This window comes from Puma concolor, chromosome D1 (genome assembly GCF_028749965.1).
Source record: "Puma concolor isolate L17-30 chromosome D1, mPumCon1.1.hap2, whole genome shotgun sequence".
Classification (NCBI taxonomy): Eukaryota; Metazoa; Chordata; class Mammalia; order Carnivora; family Felidae; genus Puma; species Puma concolor.
Genome location: NC_141676.1, coordinates 81,719,109 through 81,741,499, shown reverse-complemented (window position 1 = coordinate 81,741,499; position 22,391 = coordinate 81,719,109). Strand labels below are relative to the sequence as shown.

Genomic DNA, 22,391 nt, shown 5'->3' with positions numbered 1-22,391 from the left:
TATTAAGCAAAAAGTGACCTTTGAAAACCTCTTTTCTAAACCTTTCATTAAATAAGTGGGAAAAAAAGTATAACCTGAAATATAGTGGATTTGTCTCTTTTTTTTTTTTACTGGAAAACACATTGATAAAATAATAAAAACATTTATCACACTTTTATAATAATATTAACTCTACTTGTTATAGAAACACATTTTCAGGCTTATTATTTTCTTAATGTTCAATGGTTAAGAGTTACACATTGTACAGAGAGCTGTATTTATCTATATATACAAATTAGTAGACATGTTATAAGACACACTTAATGACATAGACTATTCTAGACAGAATGACAAATGCAGAATAGTTATGCTATGATAAAAATTATATAAAGTTACATAAAATTATCAAAGTGACTGAATGCATAGTGAACTGTAATGGAACTAGCAAAACGTTGGAGAACTTTCACCAAGCCGGCATCTCATCAGAGATTAATGTTTGAAGTAGTTAAATATAGGAATTAAATGTAAGAAGGCTCTATACTGTAGAACAGAGACATTCTTTGGAAAGCTGATTAAAACTGTATCTTTCAGTTCCATTGGTTGAGAAAATAGTTAGTGACATTTTTGGAAATGGAATCTCATTATCTCTTACATAAAATAAACCTCCAGCAGCTAGAAAAGGAATCTACTTCTTCCCTACCTGATTTCCAACCCCAACATATGAATGATGTAATTACTTTTTTTGTAGTGAAAGTGGAATTTAAAAAAAGAATGTCAAATGTGTTATTGTTGTTTTGTTATTGCTCTTAGTTTAAATGTTTATGTATTTGGAGAGAGAGAGAGAGCACATGTGCAAGCAGGGGAGGGGCAGAGGGAATCCCAAGCAGGCTCCACACTCAGTATGGAGCCTGACAGGAGACTTGATCCCATGACTGTGAGATCATAACCTGAGTTAAAATCAAGAGTTGGACACTAAACCGACTGAGCTACCAGGTGCCCCATTAATCATTCTTTGTAATATATATATATATATATATATATATATATATATATATATATATATTTTTTTTTTTTTTTTTTTTTTTTTTTTTTTTTTTAATTTCATTACCTCCAGAACTCTTTGGTGAGGCTATGCATGGAAAGTTTATGGTAGCTTTGAACTATTTTGGAGAGTCTTGGAGTATATACCCAGTCATGTTCAAGGGCTTCACATTTCTGGTCATATTTACACATATAACTTTTAGACAAAAATGAGGAATTATGATCACCTGCTTTATAGTTACAAAGAGAAGCACGTATATTCTGTGCTGTTTACAAAGCATATATTCTAAATTGTGCAAGCCTCTGTATCTTCAGCTTTAAGGGGTGCCTGGGTGGCTCAGTCAGTTTAGCATCCAACTCTATGTTTCGGCTCAGGTCATGATCTCACAGTTTTTGGATTTGAGCCCCAGGTCCAGCTCTGTGCTAACAGTGCGGAGCCTGCTTGGGATTCTTTCTCTCCCTCTCTCTCTCTCTACCCTCCTTTGCTCATGCTTTCCCTCTTTCTCTCAAAGTAAATAAATAAAAACTTTAAAGAAAATAAATAAAACAAGGATAATACTATTTATCTCTCATGGAATTTTGTGAGAATTGAATAAATAAGATGCCAAGTATTCAGTTGGGGTGCCTGGGTAGTTCAGTGGGTTGAGCATCAGACTCTTGATCTCAGTTCAGGTCATAATCCCATGGTCATGGGATGAAGCCCCACATGGGGCTCCTTGCTGAGTATGGAACCTGCTTAAGATTCTCTCTCACTTGCCTTCTGCCCCTCTCCCCAACTTGTGCTCTCTCTCTAAAAATAAATAAAAACAACAATAATAATACGTACTCAGTAAACAGGGCTTTAGTTTTAAATGTGAAGACAGTTAGTGGTGAGTATTGAAAAATATATAGTTTACTTTTATAACTGTAACAGACTGTCAATATATAATTCTAAAAAAGAAGTGGCATCATAAAAACAGCGATTAGAAATACACCCATATTTTATTTTATTTATTGTGTAAATTTATTTATTTTGAGAGAGAGAAGGAGAGTGTGAGCAGGTAAGGGGCAGTGAGAGAGGGAGAGAGAGAATCCCAAGTCATCATGCAGCCTCATGAGGGGATTGAATTCATGAACCATGAGATCATGGCCTGAGCCAAGATCAAGAGGCAGAGGCTTAATCAACTGAGCCACCCAGGTGCCCATAAATACACCTATACTTTAAAAGTACTTGGTAGTGTAACTCCACAAGGAAACTGCAATCATACATATGACAAAATGTTAGATGCTAAGAATCCAAGATGATTATAGCAAAAGAGCTATGTTATTCATAGCCATTAATCATAGTTTTGTGAAAGTTAACTATGAGGAAACACATTTATTTGAGATGTTTTCCAGCAATTCATTTATGACATGTAAAATTTAAAAATAGATCTGTTATAATGATGGCACTGTTCTGGAATGACCTTGAAAACTTGGGAATTGAAAGATAAAATTGGTTCTGGTAGATTAAAAGGAGGGAGAAAGGCTCTTCTGTGAGTCAAAGAAAGGTATAACTAGGTATGCAAAGCTGAAAAAAAATTCATGGATAATTGAAGCAGAATGGCCATAATTTGGTGACTGAATATGTAGAATGAGACAAGAATATTTCAAAAGTTCCAAAATAAGAAGGATAGAAAACAAAATACTTTTAGTTGAGCTATTGGTGCTTATCCAAATGAATAAATGTGTGTCAGTGAGTAAGAAGAGGAAAAGGATAACTAGGTAACTAGCACTGTCTACCACCTAATCTCCCAGTAATGTAATCTTCCTTCTCAGATGACCTGAGAGTCTTACAATAGGCAGCATGTGTATATATCTCATGCATATCAATAGTGTAAAAAGAAAAAGGGAGATTATTTCTTCTCAAGCCACATAATCTATTGCTAGTTCATCCTAATTAATAAAAACATTGCGAAATTTTAAACAGCTTCAATAGAAAATAAAGATACAAAATACTAATCGATCATAATTAAAGCAAAGAAATAGCTTGATATAATTGCAGAGAAGAGACAGAACATATTGAATTTGATTAGATAATGTGTTAAGTGTTTTCATATATATATCATCTCACAATAACTCTAAAATCTTGACGTCATTATCTCTATTATACAGAAAATAAATTAGAAATCAGAAAATAAGTTTTCCAAGCTAAAATGGTAGTAAGTGGCAGAACTAGAAATACAATCTACATCTGAGTATGTAAATTCAACTCTTTCATAATGCCTTCATGAAGATCTGAGAACCAAGCACAGGACCACAAATACTGGTGAACATCTTTCTGTGCTCTGGAGGTTATAGATAGGATAAGTGATATAGTCTTCATTTGTTTTTTCTGGTTTTGTATTCACAAACTAGTGAAATTCTGACCTAGATGTGTTAGCTCTTTAAACTATACAGTTAAGGATTCTTATTATCTTAAGTGTAATTTTTCAGAATAACAGTTCATTTTATTTAAGCAAGGAGTGATTATGAAAGTTGTTTTGATAGACCTTTTGAAGTGAATTTAGCCTTCATGTAAAGTGTAAGTCTTGACAGGCATAGAGACGCAAATTGTCTATTCTGTAGATAATGAAATTTAGAAATGACATTACACTAATCAAAATAGAACTACATTAAAGCTATAGTCATCATCTATGGTGATTATAAAGTGTGATAAATGACAGTCAAGCAAATTATGTACCTTGAAATTCGCACACAGTAGCAATGAGATCAATTACCTCATCATAGAGTTCAAAATGATACCAAATATTGTGCTAAGGGCCTAATCCAAAGGTTATCATTTAAAAGAGATAAAATTACCACATTCTTGTAATATTAATGGATGCACATCATAATGAAATTACATCATTTTCAAAACCACAAAACCATTTGAACATCCTAGAAAACTTCTTGCAGAAATGATCAGAGTGACTTGTAATTGGCTGGATTTCAGTAAGCTTCCTAAATGGTTGGCTCCAGATATGCTTCAATGATAATATAATTTTGTAAAAACAAAACAAAACTGCTTATAGCACCAATTTGCTTTCATATTTTCCACCAACTAATAACCTATAATCATTGGCTCATTTTCTCGTGTATATTTTTGCTTATGCTTGAATATCAGTATGAAAACATACAAAGAAAACAGATTTTTTTCCTGTTCATTTTACCAAGGAAGCATAGACATTTTCAGCATAGTGCTGACAAAACACACTGAACATACTAAAGTGAAGAGGAGAGCAAGGGGCCTAGATAATGTAGAATTAAATGCTAAGAGAATAGGTTGCACTTGGGTGGCTCAGGTGGTTAGCCATCTGATTCTTGATTTTGGCTCATGTCATGATTTCATGGTTCGTGGGTTCGAGTCCTACATCAGGCCTGTGTTGACAGCTGGAAGCCTGCTTGTGATTCTCTTTCCTTCTCTCTCTGCCCCTTCCTCTCTCTCTGTTGCCAAAGTACAGAGAAACACATAATGTTATAATCTATTTCACCATAATTCTTTCAGAGTAAAAATAAATTCTTCAGAGTAATTCTTGGACATTGAATCATTTAAGAACAGCTCGATTTTAATGTGTTGGTCTTCTGTAGACATATTTAATCCCCTTGCAGTGGGAAAAATTAATTGAAGAATATAATTTGGATAAGCAATATCTCCAAGGATGGGAGATTCTCAACTGAAAGATTTTGGTCTTTGTGAACAATGAGATAAAAGGGCACTTGAGTAATTGGGAGACAGTCTTATATGTCGAACTTAATGTAGAAGGCAATATTTTTCCTGGAATAAAGCTAACCTAATTTTTTTACACTTTCTAAACATTCTTTAAAAACCTCACTGAGCCATCTCTATCTCTTCGGCTCAGTGTCCAGAAATACAAGTAAAATATTATTTTTCTTTAAAAAAATACAATGCATTCTTTAAATGAGTTCATAAAATAGAATAAAATACAAATGTCAACAAGTTCAATGACCTGTGTTCTGCTTATAATATCCATAGTTTTCGCGTAGCATCTGCTCTACTTTCCAATGAAAGAGAGCTGATTACCAGCCTGTCTCACATGACAACCTTTTAAATATTTAAAGACAGTGGTCATGCTTTCCCAAAGCTTCTCTTTCTGAAACATACGTAAATTCTTCTAAAATTTGAAAATTTTGTTTAAAGGGGTATGTTTGATATATTTTAAATTCAGAAATTAACCTTAATACAGGTTTTAGAAAATTATCAAAATATTATAGCTTTTTAAGTTTTTCAAATTTTTATAATATGGTTTCTTTTTTAAATAGTTCAGGGGCATTTAGGTGGCTCAGTCGGTTGAATTTACAACTTCAGCTCAGGTCATGATCTCGTGGTTTGTGGATTTGAGCCTCATATAGGGCTCTATGCTGACAGCTCAGAGCCTGGAGCCTGTTTGGGATTCTGGGTCTCCCTCTCTCTCTCTGCTCCTCCCCAACTCATGTTCTGTTTGCCTCTTTGTAAAAAATAAATAAACATTAAAAAAAATTTAATAGTCCAAAAGAAGTCCCATTTTTATTTTACAGAATTTAGTATAAATCTTTCCATATACCATAGATAGTAAGAATTTTATATTTTATCTAAAAGGTTTTATCATTTTGTTTGCTTGAACATATGAATCCAGATGTGCTGTGAAATAATTTTTATTTTTACGGACTGTTTTATTAAGATTCAGGCTCTTACACCAGAGATTTGTAAATATTAGACTTATTTTGTTATTATGTTTGATGTTATTTGTTGACTTAAGATTTTAAGGATTCTGAAAGCATGGATAAGCTTCCAAATATGAAGTAGTTCCAGAGGACTAGATCAGTTTAAATACATTTTAAACTTTAAGGTTTTTAAGGCACCCTTGAATTAGACTAATAAATATGCCAGTTAAATTCTCTTCATCTGTTCTGGAAATACAAGACAAATCTCAGGTGAACAGCATCCCTATAGGTGTCAAATTCATAATATTGTTGAAGCAGTTCTTGCCTCACTCCCAGGAATTCTATTTCTGTAGGTTTACTCCCTTAGCAACGCAGCATAATAATTAAGTTAGAAATGACAAAACAAGGCTCTTGAGTAGTAGTGCCAGATAGTTGGGTTTGGAAAAAGTTGTATATGGTACTCAGATTTAGGAGAGCAGAACTGAAATAGAGTAAGAATCACCTTCCTCTTTTTTATAACAGAAGATTTTACCACATCTGCTCCTCTCAGACAGTAATAATAGAAGATGGGAAGGAGTGGTGATCATATCAAAGGTAATTGGAAGTTAAATGTAACAATATTAAGATTGTAGTACCCTATTTTCTCTGGTTTTCATATATTTCTTAGATCATCATAAGCCCCCACTGTCCATCCTACTACAGTCTATCATTCAGGCAGATCCCTGCCATTTCCTAATTTCTAGCTTTCCACTATACTACAATACTAAGTGATTTTTAATTCTTTGTACCTTTTTATTCACCTTCAATACACATCCTTACTCCATTCTCTGCTTATTTAAGTCTTCCAGATCTAGTAACTGGCCTTTTTTTTTTTTTACTGAGTCTTCCCCTTGAAGTTAATGGCTCCCTAACTTGGTAGACAGGAAAACAAGGGCATGTGTGCAAATATGAGGCACTGTGTCCTTCTCCTTGGTGTCCCAAAAGCTCTCTGCTGCACCAAGCTAACTCTTGGTTGATAGGAAGTGTGGGATGAGAAGGAGAAAACCTCTAAGAATCCTAAAGAATCTAAGAATCCTAAATCACCCAATGATCATTGTTTTGAAATTGGGACTCTTTAAATCCTGAAGGAAATTAATAACTGAATTGGAAGGTTTTAATTCCCTTAAACCTCTCCCTTTAGTGGGATAGAGATGCAATAAAAAGATTGTGTTAGTTATAGAGAATAAATTATATTTAAAATTACTTCTCCTGGTGTATCTGACTCCAAAGTGAAAGTCTGAGAATCTATTATATGCCTACCTGGAATATTTATTTTCCACATTCATATTTATATTCTATCAGTAATGATTTTGTAGATTTTCTAAAGTAACTGCAAAAATATTATATTTTATAAAAGTTTATAAAATAAATAAGGATTCATGAAAATAGATTCAAGTAAGAAGTATTTGAAAGAATAATCTTGATAGATTTATAGAAAAATGACAAGAACATTCTTGTTCAAATCTAAGAAATGGTAATGATTTCCTCTTTGATGTCTTTATCTATCTACCTACCTATATACCTCTCTAATCTTCAGCAGCATGTGTTCAAAGTAGAGTAAAAGGTAGCTAAAAATGGGGTTATTATCATATGTTTATGAAAAAGTGACATTTTATTTAGTAGTTACCCTATTTTCACAACTCTATTGTGGCTTTAACTACAGGCAATATGGATTTTCAAGTAAAAGTTGTTAAACCACCTTTTAGATAGTGGCAAAAAACATGTATTGAGGGCATGTTATGAACATAACACTGTACTAAGCCTTGATGATGCAAAGATTAATATGCTACAGCCCCTTTCTCAATCATCTGAGTCTTGTGTGGATGACAGCATACAATTAACTTAAACTTACCAGAGAACTATCCTATAGTCATAACATCATATACTATATAACTATATAGTATATATATACTATATAGTATACTATATATACTAATTTACACACACACATTTATATATATACACACATTATATATAATGTATAGATATACTAATTTACACACACATTTATCTATATAAATTTATATATATAATATATTTATATGATAAATATATAATATATATTTACATATTTATATGATAAATATATATAAAGGTGTGTGTGTAAATTAGTATATCTATACATTATATATAGCTATATGTGTACATATATATATTCACATGATTTGTGGTATGAAAAAAAATTGATCTAAAATATATTTATGAAAAAGAAGTTGAAATCAAGGTTCTAACCAAACTACAGAATACAAAGCATATAAGGAAAATTTTCAAAATTAGAACCATAGACCTGGTATTGCCGATAAAATTATTTGGACAGAAAAAAAGCGTTTAACATTTGATTTATAAACAATTAAAAATAAATTTGTTAAGACATAAATCTACAATTGCTCAAAAACAACATGCTTTGTGTGTGCATGTGATTATGTGTGATTTATGCTATGTTCATCGCTTGTTGATAATATTGCTTTAGAATTTGGAGGGAACTCAAATTCTAAATAAGTTCAATAAGTAGTTGTGCCTCCACTAAGTGATTAATCTGGTAATAAGTACTAGACTGACAAAGACTAGGAATTCTTTTCATAAGAGAACTATAATGCACTTTACACATTGGAATACACATACTGTTAATTGCTAGCATGTAGACACACATATATATTAGTCGTATTATATCAGTAACATTGCTTTTATGCTAAAGTTTAATTTGAAGATCAGATGCATATTTGTGAAGAAAGAGAATTCCATTGCAAATATGCACAAATATATACGTCTAAAGCAGCCTTAAAAAGCTAATCTACCCCCCTGTATTTCTATGAGGCATGCTTCTCTCAAAAGCATTCTAGATGCAAGTGTGAGTTAACCTTTATAAATATTTCTTAATGATTCAAAAGCTTAATGTCTTTTCTTTTCCCCCAATCACACACACATAGTTGAGCCTATATCACTTGTTTTTCTTCTTAGACAAAGCTTAAAAAGAAAGGCTACAATTTTCTATATTATAGCATTTGTTTTTATACAAATATTGTAAGTGTGATACTTGCATCATTTAGCATAATGCTAGTCACAAACCAGCAAAAACTTGGTATTGAGGTTTTACTGTGTAGTACAATGACTGAGTATGATTTTATTCACTGAATATGACTACATTCACATATTCCTAAGATATTGAATTCAGACTTGATGAGAGTTATGTCAGCAAATTGATAGGAGTTTTCTAACATCTTATCCCCAGAGAACAGCAATTTTGACAATCACCCACAGATAAAAGTGCCTTTGTGGAAGTCTAGGAGTCCAGCAGAAATAATGCAACACACTCTTAGAGCAAATAGCCAAGAACAAACAAACAAAACTCAATAAAAAAACCCCACAAACTAACATGGGGAAAAATAAACCCTGAGATTGCTGCACGGAAGAAGAAAAGAGGGGCAGTTTCACTTTACCTGTGTTGCCCCTCCCTTTAGGCAGCACACCTCAGTGCCAAGAGAGACCTTCATGGCCCACAGTTTCTCCCATGGGGGAAAGTGAGAGCATGAGAGTGAACACACAGTTGGTCCAGCTATGTGGGATGCTGCCAGAGACACCCACTTCTTTCTTGCACCATCTGGGAAACTCCAGTGTGCTGCACAAATACTGGCAGGGAGGGGTGGGAAAACAGCATCCAGTGTATTCAGAGGGCAGCAAAGGGAGAGGGATCCTACTAGCCACTAGGTAAATTCCATCAGGAGGCCTGCTTATAATGACACTAGGCACACCTAACTTGTGCATCACCCCCCCCAACAGGCCCAAGGGCACCCCCAACATTCTGTGTACCCACACAATGAGAAATAATGAGAAAGAGAAAGGAGAGAGAGAGAGAGAGAGAGAGAGAGAGGGAGAGAAAGAGGAAGAAAGAGAGGAAGAATAGAGAAAGAGGAAGGAAGGAAGAAAGAAGGAAGGAAGAGGAAAATTCTATTTGTTTTGGAAGATCTATTTTCCCTAACCTAACTTAAACACCATGGGAAAAGATATCCTTTTGTATTTCATATTTATATTTCCAGTGCTTAGCTCAGAGCCTAAAATAGAGTAGGCACAAAAATATGTTTTGCAAGCATATTAATGAATAATTTTGTAAATGTTCTTTATTTGTTAAATTAACATATCTCACATACAATTAGAGAAAACTATAGCCTTTTAAAAATAACTTTTTTAATAGAGTATTATGCTAAGCGAAATAAGTCAGTCAGAGAAAGACAAATACCGTATGATTTCACTCATATGTGGAATTTAAGAAGCAAAAGAAAGGGGCAAAGGGAAAAAGAGACAGAGAGGAAAACCAAGAAACAGACTCTTAACCATGGAGAACAACTGATGGTTACCAGAGGGAAGAGGGGTGAGGGACCAGTTAAATAGGTGATGGGGATTAAGGAGGGGACTTGTGATGAGTACTGGGTGTTGCCTGGAAGTGTTGAATCACTCTATTTTACATCTGAAACTATTATTATACTGTATGTTAACTAACTGGAATTTAAATAAAAACTTAAAAAAATAACTGATTTGGTGTTTGGGTTTCCCCCCTCCCCCTCCATTTTTGGAGATTTTAAGGAACAGACATGTTATGCATTGTTGCCTGGAAACAAGAAGGTATCTTCTCTTTTATTCCTATGAGCCAGATATTTAAGCCATAAAACCCACACTCTGTACCTTCTGATGAAAGCATTGAATTATGTATAATTACTGACAATACATACTTTTGTGTAAGATATGTGCTTTCAATTGGGAATAGGCATCACAACAAATTACACATTACCATGGAGATTGAAGGAATAATACTTGAAAATTTAAACCAGTATTATAAATAATCACTAAACTTTAAAAATACTAGATGACATAAATCTATTTAATATTAAGATAGCTCACATGAAAGAATAAAAATCTCACATGAAATTATAAAGCATAAAAATCTCACATGAAAGAATAGTTTAATGACAACCATATCAGTTCAAAGCAGTACAAAGCTGCCCCAACAAGCAAGTTAAACTAATTTGCAAATGTCAAGCATGTCCCTTTAAATTGGTTCATTAACTCACTTTTGGAGAGGAGTGTCAAGAACTAGGAGTTACTGGCATCCCTCATTAGCAGATCTCCTGGACAGGGTAAATAGGTTTGGACGGAATTAGATTGATTAGTCTGCCTTAGAATTCCGTGCAGCATACCAAACTCCCACTGTTTTTCCTCTGGTGGATAAGAGTGAAACATTTCCAGCAATCTAGGTTTCTAATGAGAACCAAAATGTGTCTTAGTCAACCAGCAAACTGATGTTCACTAGCTGAGACACATATGTATTTTGGTGTGGCTTCCACTCCTGACTCTAGCAACCATAGAAATATTTTGTTGAAAAATGAAAGAAAGAAGCAGTTAGTATAATAAATTCAATAGAAAAAATTAGTACAACGAAGATAGAAAAGACTAAGGAAATACTGAAGTCATAAAATATCAGGTTGCTGAATGTTGGCACACTAAGAACACAGTATTTTAGGAAGTGAGTGTTTGTAGAATGACATTTAATCTCCTGGATTCTTCACTAGAATATATTTACATTTTCACTTGGTATTGTACCTAAAGCCCTGATTTTTCTTTGAAAGAGTTGAGACAAGATTCGTTTGGAATCCAAGTTAGAGGTAGCCATCCATTATTTTGAGAGGAACTCATTAATCCCAAGGACAAGGTCAGATTAGTGAAAGTGATGCATGTGATATGCTTTTAGGCATGTGGTATGTCTTCAGGATACATTTGAGTAATATGCATTTAAGATAGATTACCATGTAGAATTGTATTAATTAATGGTAATAAGCGAATAAGTCATAATTCTTAACTTTGGCTGAGATATTTACCAGTTAGGATGACCATGGAAATGGACATAATGATGCTATTGTGATATGGCTATTTTAAAAATTAAGGAAGCTAAGGTATATAAAGCGTATATTAAAGCACATATGACATGAGTCATTCAATGTTGTAACTTTACATCATCACCGTCATCATCATCATAACCACCATCACCATCATCTCTATTATTCTATAACAAACTTGCCCTCAATAACACAAAAATTTGAAATAATTCATTATAAAAATCTCTTAAATTTATATAAAGGTATCTTACTTTTTAGGAAATATGCCACAGTGAGAAAAAAGTGAATTTTGGAATTGGACAAATTGATTTTCATATTCATTGTTTTTAGACCGATATTTAATCCACTACATCTTCATCACTGTATATGTGATATGTTAAATATATGTGGAACTCACGAGGTTCCCTGTGCCCAGTGTTAGTACCAACTGAGCACATAATGAGCATTATATTTATTTATTTTTTTTTAATTTAATTTTTTAATTCACTTTTGAGGGACAGAGAGAGACGGAGTGCTAGCAGGGGAGAGGCAGAGAGAGAAGGAGACACAGAAACCAAAGCAGACTCCAGGCTCTGAGCTGTCAGCACAGAGCCCGACAGAGGGCTAGAAACCACGAACCGTGAGATCATGACCTGAGGTGAAGTCGGAGGCTCAACCAACTGAGCCACCCAGATGCCCTGAGTATTATATTTAATCATACCCAATTTTTTTTATCTTATAATAATTGATTCTCATTCTACAAAAGGAAACTCTGACACTAGATGAAGGGACAATTTGTGAGTTAATATTGGAGCCAACCAGATTCCTGAGTCTGAGCACAAAACTTTGCCTTCTGTTATTGTATATAAACTTATATGAAATGGCATGTATTTGAACCCATGCTCAAGCCCACATCTGTTTCTATGGAAAAATATTCTCAGTAATCTTAACTTCCTTTCTTTCTTAATCATTTATGGATTTACCTGACTCTGCATTCTGGTGTAGTAGTCTAGGGCCTTTTTGTAAACACTTTCTTGGTTTTATAAATGTTTCTGTAGTGCAAAATCGTCAACTTGTAGCTCTGCATCCATCACAGTACCTAAAATTGCTTTTTTCTTTTTTCAACATACTAAGTCACTGTGATACATGCTGGTTTGGGGGGACCTATATTGAAAATAGGAATCAAAGAAGCCAACTTCCCTTTAGTTACACATGAGTCTTCCCTCTTTGAGTAGGGGAGTTATAAGTACAATTCTGTACTGCAAAAAGAAAAATACTATATATATGAAATGAGAGGTTTAAAAAAGGAAACATGTCTTCTCTTGTCATGAACTACAAACACAATATCCCAGAAAGAAAACAATAGTGTCAGCACAATTCAAGAAATAAAACAACAGACTGTCACTGGTTTTTATACAGCAGTGTGGTAATGATATAGTGAACAAGGCTTCTAAAAGGACTATTCCAGACACAGCAAACCTCAGTGGTGTGAGCTCAAGTATTGCAGAGAATAGATGTAGCATCAAAGCACAGGAAAGGAAGATATAAAATATAGACATCAAAGTAGAAAAAATACAAAGCTAGAATATGAGTATTCAAATGCTATGTGTGCAGTGTATGAAGAGGCCAACAATGCTAGTGATTATTTCAGAATAGAGAAAATACTGCTGTTTAATAAGTATGTGGAAAACAGCTGACCCAAAAGTTAAAAAAAAAAAAAAAAAGGAAAGAAAGAAACTCTCCTGGGTACAGGGACTGCATCTAATTCATTTCTTTGTAGCATCTAGGACAACACAAGGCATGCTACTCCATCTATAACACTAGCAAAGACTTTTGAAACAATGTCATGTATGTTGTTGTAGCAAATGAGGTCCTTCAGACTTTAGTCATAAAAGTTTAAACAGGTGAATGAAACTGGAGAACAGTAGGAATAGGTGAATTTTTTTTAAAATGTCTGTTTCATTACTTCTAGCAATTATGGTTCTTTGGCTCCCCTTTTTTTTGTGTAATAATCCTAGTTATAAAACAACTGTGTGCAAGGATCTTGATCCTAGTGCTTTTTCTTTATAAGAAGATATTAGAAATATCTAAAAAAATTATAAAAACAAAATGATTAACTTATGACATGCAGCTTGATAGAAATAATTGTCCTTCAAATAATAGAACACATATGCATATATGTATATTTATCTCAAATATTTCATAGGAAGTACTTTTATTTTTATCAAAATAATGATAATTATTATTACTATTATATTGGTATACTACTAGATATTATTTAATAATCAGTTAAAATTCCTCATTATTCAAAATATTGATACCTGGTCTCACTATAACCTCATAAATTACTTTTCATTTCATAGATTAGTAAAAGTAACTTTCCCAAAAATCACAAAGCTAATGGTGGAGCTGAACTTTAAATTTACACAATTAAATTATTTTAAATTACTTCTGGAAAGATGGAAATACTGGCCAAAATTCAAATTGGTAAGCTGTAAGTTCAGGTATTCATTGATCATTTAATTGTTAAATATTTGCTTTTTTCAATACATAAATGTGTTTTGTTATGTGCTTTTGTGAGTTCAAGACTTGTAAAATCTAAATAAGCTGTTTAAAGTCTGGACATATTGAATTTTTGACTATATATTAATTTCTTAAAGATATTGTAACTGAATGTAATAAATATTTTCTTTGAAATGAAATAAACAATTGTACCTGTTTGTGTCAAGATTCAACATGAAACAAATAGCATACACAATGAGATAACCGAGGAAAGTTAAATCATGGAACACTTAAGAAGGTGTGAGCAGTGGTTGTTTCATTTTGTTTTAAGAGAAACAAGCAAGAATGAGAAAGGATCCAAGGGCTGGTAAAAGTTAGCAGTTAGCAAGCCATTTACACTCAGAGGCTTAAAGGGCAAGGGGAGAAAGCAATTATCAAAACGCAGAGAGAACAGATCCAGCTTTAAGTGAGCAGCAAAGAATCAGTGCTTCTTAGTAGAGGAAAAACAAAACAAAACAAAACAAAACAAAAAACAAAAACAAAACAAAAAGCAATCTGCAGCAGCTCAGTAAAGAAGGAAGTTGAAGAATAGATACCCACAAATTCACACTTCTTTTTCCCCACTTTTCTCAGTTGTTGTCTCACAAGAAATCCAGTGAGGTCAAGAATTCCTTTGATGGAATTCATAATGTCAGCTTCCTAGAGCAAGAGCAGGGTGGAGTGAATCAATCTGTGGTAGTTTATTTGCAAAAATTGCTTCAATTATTCTACTTTCTATATTTATGATCTTTTAATATTACTTTACTTCATCTCCAAGTAGGAGGATAGGCCTTGTGAATTTTTTTTCAGGGGGGGCATGTCAAATAGAATGTAGAATGATATTGTGCTAGCTCTGAGCCTAAGCCTCAGGAGGCTTTTCATGTGTATTTGTTTTTTTTTCACACCCTGCTCAACCATCATGTGTGCAAACACATGCTAACCTGTTGGGTAATGAGCGAACATATGGCCAAAGCACAGTAAGCTTAGTTGGTCCAGTCAAGATCTAAATTATGTCAGTCCAGCCAAGAGCAGCAAATCTACCTACCAACACAGATGCCCAGAGTTCCATGAGGAATCCTGTTGACCTGTAAACTTATGAACAATAATAAATGGTTGTTGCCTTAAGCAACTTAGTTTGGGGATGGTTTGCTGTGGAGCAATAATTAACTATCAAAATATCCTCATTAGTGCATTTAACCATTCAAAAAGTATTCATTAGCCATATGTTATGAGCAAGTACTGTGCTAAGCACTGTACTCATAGAATGATTAAATATGAACACATATAAATTATAATACAAAATCTCAGTAAAGTACATAGTGTTTTAAGCATACAAAAGAGAAAAGACTAACTAATTTAGGGAGTTGAGATATTTAAAAAGAAAGACAGACAAAAAGAGTAAAAAGCATGAAATGAAAGATGTTTGTTGAGTTTTTGGCTGGCAACTAATTTGACTTTTCTATAGAGTCCATGAGAGGGAATAGTATTTCATGATGCTATAGTCAATGATTTTTACTAAGGCTTATACATAAATCACAGATGTACATTACAACAAAGTTTATGTCTTAAGAAAAAAATATAAGACCCTAGATGTTTGCATAATTTGTACTTTTATATTATAAAGTACTTATAATATTATGATGCACTATGATTTATTTGTAAGTAATTGTGAGAATTATTAGTATCACTATTAGTAATAAATACTACTAATGAAACATGTTAATTTTTGAGCATTGCTAGTACTGAGCTAAGTGTTTTGAAAGCATTTCCTTATGTTAATTGGGAGATGGTATTTTCTCCATTTACTGGTATGTCAAATGAGGTGAGAGAAATACATAATTTTTTTCCAGGTATCACAGATATAAAGTGGTGAACCGGCATTAGAATAGTCATACATACACAATATACATATTCAAATGAATTACATATAGTATTTTTATTTACATACTAATCTCTAGATGAGGATTGCTACTTCACTATTATGAGATCATAAAAAAAGTAAATCACAGTTACTTTTATCTACATAATACTGATATTAATTAATTCAACAGATATTAATTATTAATTGAACATTTACCATGTGGTAGGCATTTAAAGTTTGCTGTCTCTAAAAATGTGTACAAACAAGACAGAATCTTAGGGTCTTTGCCCACTTGTATTATTTGAGACAGATTCCACAGGAATTAAGCTACTGAATTAAGAAATGAAACAAAACAAATTATATCTTCCTAATTCAACACCTGCTAAATTCACAATTCTCTCTTCTGTTAAAAAGAAATAAGTAATTCAATATTCAAGAATTTTAACAAACATTTCAGACAAGTGAGAAAAAAACTTACAAGAGTTTCTAAGATTAATTTTTGTTACCATGATATCATAAATTCAAACTAGGAATGTGCTAAAGCACATTTCTCTTAAAAGAAAAAAATAGTGCAAAATAAGTAAAATAATGCATATGGAAGCTACAATTACTGTTTCTAAATTATTAAGATTTCAGATATAAATAGATAAAATAGCTTGCTGTCTGTGACGATGGAAATAATCATTATCCACATTGTACAATATGGCAGCCAGTAACCACACAGTCTATTGAGAAGTAGAACTATGGTCAATATTGCCAAAGAATTACTTTTATTTTGTTTTATTTTATTTCAGTTAGTTTAAATGTAAATATAAATAACTATATGTAGCTAGTTGTCAACACAGTTACAGAGAATCATTCTTAAAGATAGTATGTTTCTCTTTCCCAAAAATTTCCAAGAAGCAAAGTATTTGTTATACAACTCAATGAAAAAAACAATAAAAAATGATAAATATTTATATGCCTTGTATGCTTTGAAGTTGAACTGACTATTCAAAACATCATAGAGCATAAGTAGAGTTAGATTTTAATAAAGCATGTTTATTTTTCAAATTCAATTGTGCTTATAAATTACAGTGACTAAAATAATACAGAGAAAAAAACAAAAGAAACTTCTCAATTATCTTAAGTTTCCTAAAAAAAAAAAACCACATCAAAATAGAATTTCAAACCAAAAATGATAGAGAAGTTTGGGAACAATTTATTTCTATCGCACAAATGTGTGACATCTTTGCTAGGAAAGAGCAAAATTTCTTTTCTCGTCTAGATCTACTTTTGCTTCACTGTAAGGCAGGAGAGAGAGACCAATACCAGGAAGAGCTAGAAATCAATAATTTTCTTTGAAAGTGAAACCTAAGAACAATGGTTCTGTACAAATAAAGCTGATTCCTCCACTTGGGATACAGTAGAGAAGCTGTTCTAGTGTTCAGTGATATTCAACATTTTGTTTAAATGAACTGGCATTTTGTATTGAGACTCATCTACAAAGTGGTAAAGAAAATTAATAGTGTTTCCTTTTTTTTTTAGACTTTAACTCACATGAATGTGTTTTGTGAATAAAAAATCACATAGGTGATAGCCATTCCAAGCGCAAAACAACAATCAGTGAAGAAGCACCTTCTGATTGAGGCTTTCCCCCTAAGTCAGTCTAGGATCACCCCAAAACTCCAGGATTCATAGATCTGACTACCTACCCCTTGCTTCTGGGGCCATTTGTCTTTCCACAATAGTTTTAGCTGTAAAGGTAAGGATATCTTCATGGAACAGTCACTTCCATCTACGTTGTGTAGATATAAATTTTTTAGACATGCTTTCAACGTCTCTTTTAGAAATCTAAAATATACTTTACTCTCTCAATATAAATGCCCTAATTTTATTTCAAATGGAAATTTTATAAGGGATATCTTCTTCAAATGTTTTAAATTTCTTCCCCTTAAAAAATCAATACTAAGAATATAGTCAGTGATAAGTTTACACTGGGATATATTCCTGCTGACGTTAATTTGAATTTTAACTGGTTTGTGTTGACAAATAAATATTTGTATTATTGAATGTGATATATATATGACATTCAACATTTTGAATATATTCATTATATATAAATATATATATACATATATATGTATATGTATATATGTGTGTGTGTGTATATATATATATATATATATATATATATATATATATAAAAGGCTTAAAGGAACTTTTTCAATAGTCACATTGAAATGGAATAAATGTTTTTTTATTTAAATGAGGTCAGGACTTCCTTTGATGTAAGTCATGTGATATAGATTAATTTTTAAGATTGTGTGTTTTCAACATAATTTCTGTGTTATGTAACAAAATATATCTGAATGAAAGGAAAGAAAGGATTGAAATCATATTTAATTTAGGTGAAATATAACTAAGTAAAAAATAGTATTTCTCTGGTTTTAAAAGAGAAGTTTGCATTAGTTCTCTTTCTATAAGTTTTTAATGGAAAAATTTCTAGGTAACTTGACAAATCAGTGAATTGTGATTTTCACTTTAAAAAGTAAAATTACTGTTTGCGTAAACAAGTCCCCATTGATAATGCCAAACACAATTATACACGCAGCACAGGGAAGTGTTTAAAAGCACACATTCTAGAACCAATTTACCCGAGTTTGAAATGTAACACAGCCACATAGCTTTGTGACCTTGGGAAATACACTTAGGTTCTCAGTACCTCAGGCTTCTTATGTGTAAAGGGACTAATAATAATGCCCACATCATGAAGTTGGAATGAGAATTAAATAAATTTTCATGTATAACCCCTGGAAGATGAACCAAACATGGTAAGTAATATATATTTGTGATAGTTCTAGGATCTGACCACAGAGACCTTGATACACCTATGTTCAATGGAGCTTAACTCTCCTCCACTTGTGTGAGCTGTTACTGACCTGCTTCTAACAACAGAATATGGTAGAAGTTATTACGTGTGACTTCCAAGGGTAAGCCATAAAAGATCTTGAGTCTTTCTCTCTTATCACTCCCTGTGGGAAAAACTGCTGCTATACCATTAGGACACTAAAGCGAGACTAAGGAAAAGTCTATGAGGCCTCCACCAAAAGTCTATAAAGACTTGAGGTCTTGGTGCAGCCACTGTGGAAAACAGTATGGATGTTGCTCAAAAAGTTAAAAATACAACTATCTTCTGATCCAGCAATTGCACCCCTGGACATTTACACAAAGAATACAAGAACACCATTTCAAAAGAATACATGAACCCCTATGTTTATAGCAGCATTATTTACAATAGCCAAGATAATGGAAGCAGCCCAAGTGTCCAATGATTGATGAATGAATAAAGAAGATAATGAATGAATAAAGAATAATAGTCCACTGTGTGTATTCAGGCATAAAAAAAGAGTGAAATCTTGCCATTCGTAATGACATACAGTATAATGCTAAGTGAAATAAGTCAGTCAGAGAAAGACAAATACCATATGATTTCACTCCTATATGAAATTTAATAAACCAAACAAGCAAAGGTAAAAGAAATATAAGAGAGAGAGAGAGAGAGATAGGGGTGCCTGGGTGGCTCAGTTGGTTAAGCATCAGACTTCAGCTCAGGTCATGATCTCGCGGTTTGTGAGTTCGAGCCCCGCATTGTGCTCTGTGCTGACAGCTCAGAGCCTGAAGCCCTATTCAGATTCTGTGTATCCCTCTCTCTCTGCCCCTCCCCCACTCTCTTACACCCTCTCTCTCTCAAAAAGCAAATAAATATTACGAGAGAGAGAGAGAGAGAGAAAGAGACAAATCAAGACACAGACTCATAAACAGCAAGCTGATGGGTGCCAGAGGGGGTGCCAGAGGGGAGGCAGATGGGGGGATGGGTTAAATAGGTGATAGGGATTAAAGAGTGCATTTGCTGTAATAATAATAATAATAATAATAATAATAATAATAAAGAAGTAAAAGAAGTGCACTTGTCGCGATGAGCACAGGGTGATGTATGGAAGTGTAGAATCACTATATTTATTGTACACCTGAAACTAATACAATACTGTATGTTAACTAACTGGAATTAAAATAAAAACTTAAAAAAAAAAAAAGATTTGAAGTCACTTGCTGACAGTGAGCTATCTTGGAAATGATCATCTCCAAGCAATCCTCGGTCACAGCCAACACCTTGACTACTTCATGAGAAATGCTTTGTCAGAAATACCTAAGTCTCTCCCAATCAAATGCCATAAGAAACTGTGGGATGAGAAATATACGTTATTGTAAAGTTTATACTGCATTAAAAACATTATTCTAAAAATGAATAAGAATTGTTAATGTTTATTTTATTTTCCCATCACATAAATAAAACTCTTTCTTGTGTTTTGTGACAAATGAAAACTAGAACAATTGGTAGGATGAAAACATTAATATAAAACAGTTAAGTATGCTATTTTGTTTACCAATTGTGTTTTTATCAGAGTAAATATTTAAAACAAATAAAAAAGGCATTTTTTTCCTTTAATAAGTTTTACATCATTTTACCAAGTACTTAATTTCTCCCAGTTCAGAATTCATGTCAGATTAAATTAACTTTTTTTTTTTAAAGAGAAAGGAAAAGAGTTTTTTTGAAGCCCAAGTTAAGACAACTGCCAGGGATACACAATCTTCAGGAAAAAGAGTGCTCTGGGTAAGGAATATTTGTTGCAGGATTATATAGTTTTTTTTACAAAAAAAAAAAAAAAAAAAAAGTTACAAACTATCATGAGGAAGTACATTCCAGAAAATTATATCCTTTATCTTATGTTTTTAGCATGTGCATGGCTATATGACTTTAATCTTATAGGAACCAGGGAAGTTTTTTGTTTTTCTTATCTTTTGTTTTTGTTTTGAATAAACTGTGTGCTTTGGGCAGAAATAGAGTCCATGCTCTGAGGTTTTGCCAAGTCATTTTGACCTTGGTAAGTGTTAAAGTACAGCTTCCCTGGGAATCCATGAACAGGGCCCACAAATGTTGAAAGCTGAAAATTTCCTTTATCATTTCCCCCAAATTAATTATTTTTATATCCTAAGATACAAATTAACTTTATTGTAATATAAAATGTTGTTATAGGAGAACATAAGTCATTTTAGAAGTGGAGAATATAAAACTAGGTAATTCAGCCAGTTTCTACACATATTCATCCACTCATGTAGCAAACATTTAACATGTTCCAAACACAGTTCTATTCACTGAAGATGTAATGGTGAGCAAAATAAACATGACTTTTTTGCCTCCAGGAGATTATACTTTAGAAGAGTATGTTAGTAACAAGTCTGATTGTCATCTTAATGACACAACTTTTATTAGATCACTGCCGTTATGTTGTATGTGAAAATGCACTCACAACAAAACCATATGATCCTCTCAATAGATGCAGAGAAAGCATCTGACAAAATACAGCATCTTTTCTTGATAAAATCCTCAAGAAAGTAGGGATAGAAGGATAATAAATCAAGATAATAAAAGCCATATATGAAAGCCCCAACCCTAATATCATCCTCAATGAGGAAAAACTGAGAGCTTTCCCCCTAAGGTCAGGAACAAGACAGGGATGTCCTCTCTTGCCACTGTTATTCAATATAGTACTGGAAATCTTACCTTTGCAATCAGGCAACAAAAAGAAATAAAAAGCATCCAAATCAGCCAGGAGGAGGTCAAACTTTCACTCTTCATGGATGACATGATACTCTATGCAAAACCCCAAAACTGCTAGAACTGATTCATGAATTCAGCAAAGTTACAGTATATAAAATTAATGCACAGAAATCAGTTGCTTTCTTATACACCAATAATGAAGCAACAGAAAGAGAAATCAAGGAGTCAATCCCATTTCCAATTGCACCAAAAACTATAAAATACCTACGAATAAATCTAACCAAAGAGGTGAAAAATCTATACACTGAAACTATAGAAAGCTTATTAAAGAAATTGAAGAAGACACAAAAAAATGGAAAAAGATTCCATGCTCCTGGATAAGAAGAACAAATATTGTTAAAATGTCAATACTACCCAAAGCAATCTACATATTCAATGCAATCCCTATCAAAATAAGACCAGAACTCTTCACAAAACTAGAACAAACAATCCTAAAATTTTTATGGACCCAGAAAAAATCGTGAATAACCAAAACCATCTTGAGAAAGAAAACCAAAGCAGGGGAAATCACAATTCCGGACTTCAAGCTGTATTACAAAGCTATAATCATCAAGACAGTATGGTACTGGCACAAGAACAGACACTCAGATCAATGGAACAGAATAGAGAACCCAGAAATGGACCCACAAATGTATGGACAACTAATCTTTGAAAAAGCAGGAAAGGGTATCCAATGGAAAAAAGACAGTCTCTTCAGCAAGTGGTGCTGGGAAAACTAGACAGAGACATGCAGAAGAATGAA

General features: G+C 33.0%; 1 protein-coding gene across 3 annotated transcripts in view; it reads right to left on the bottom strand.

Moving 5' to 3' along the window:
* CNTN5 (contactin 5) overlaps positions 1 to 22,391 on the bottom strand; it is a 1,391,028-nt gene that overhangs the window by 1,109,986 nt on the left and 258,651 nt on the right. The window lies entirely within an intron of this gene.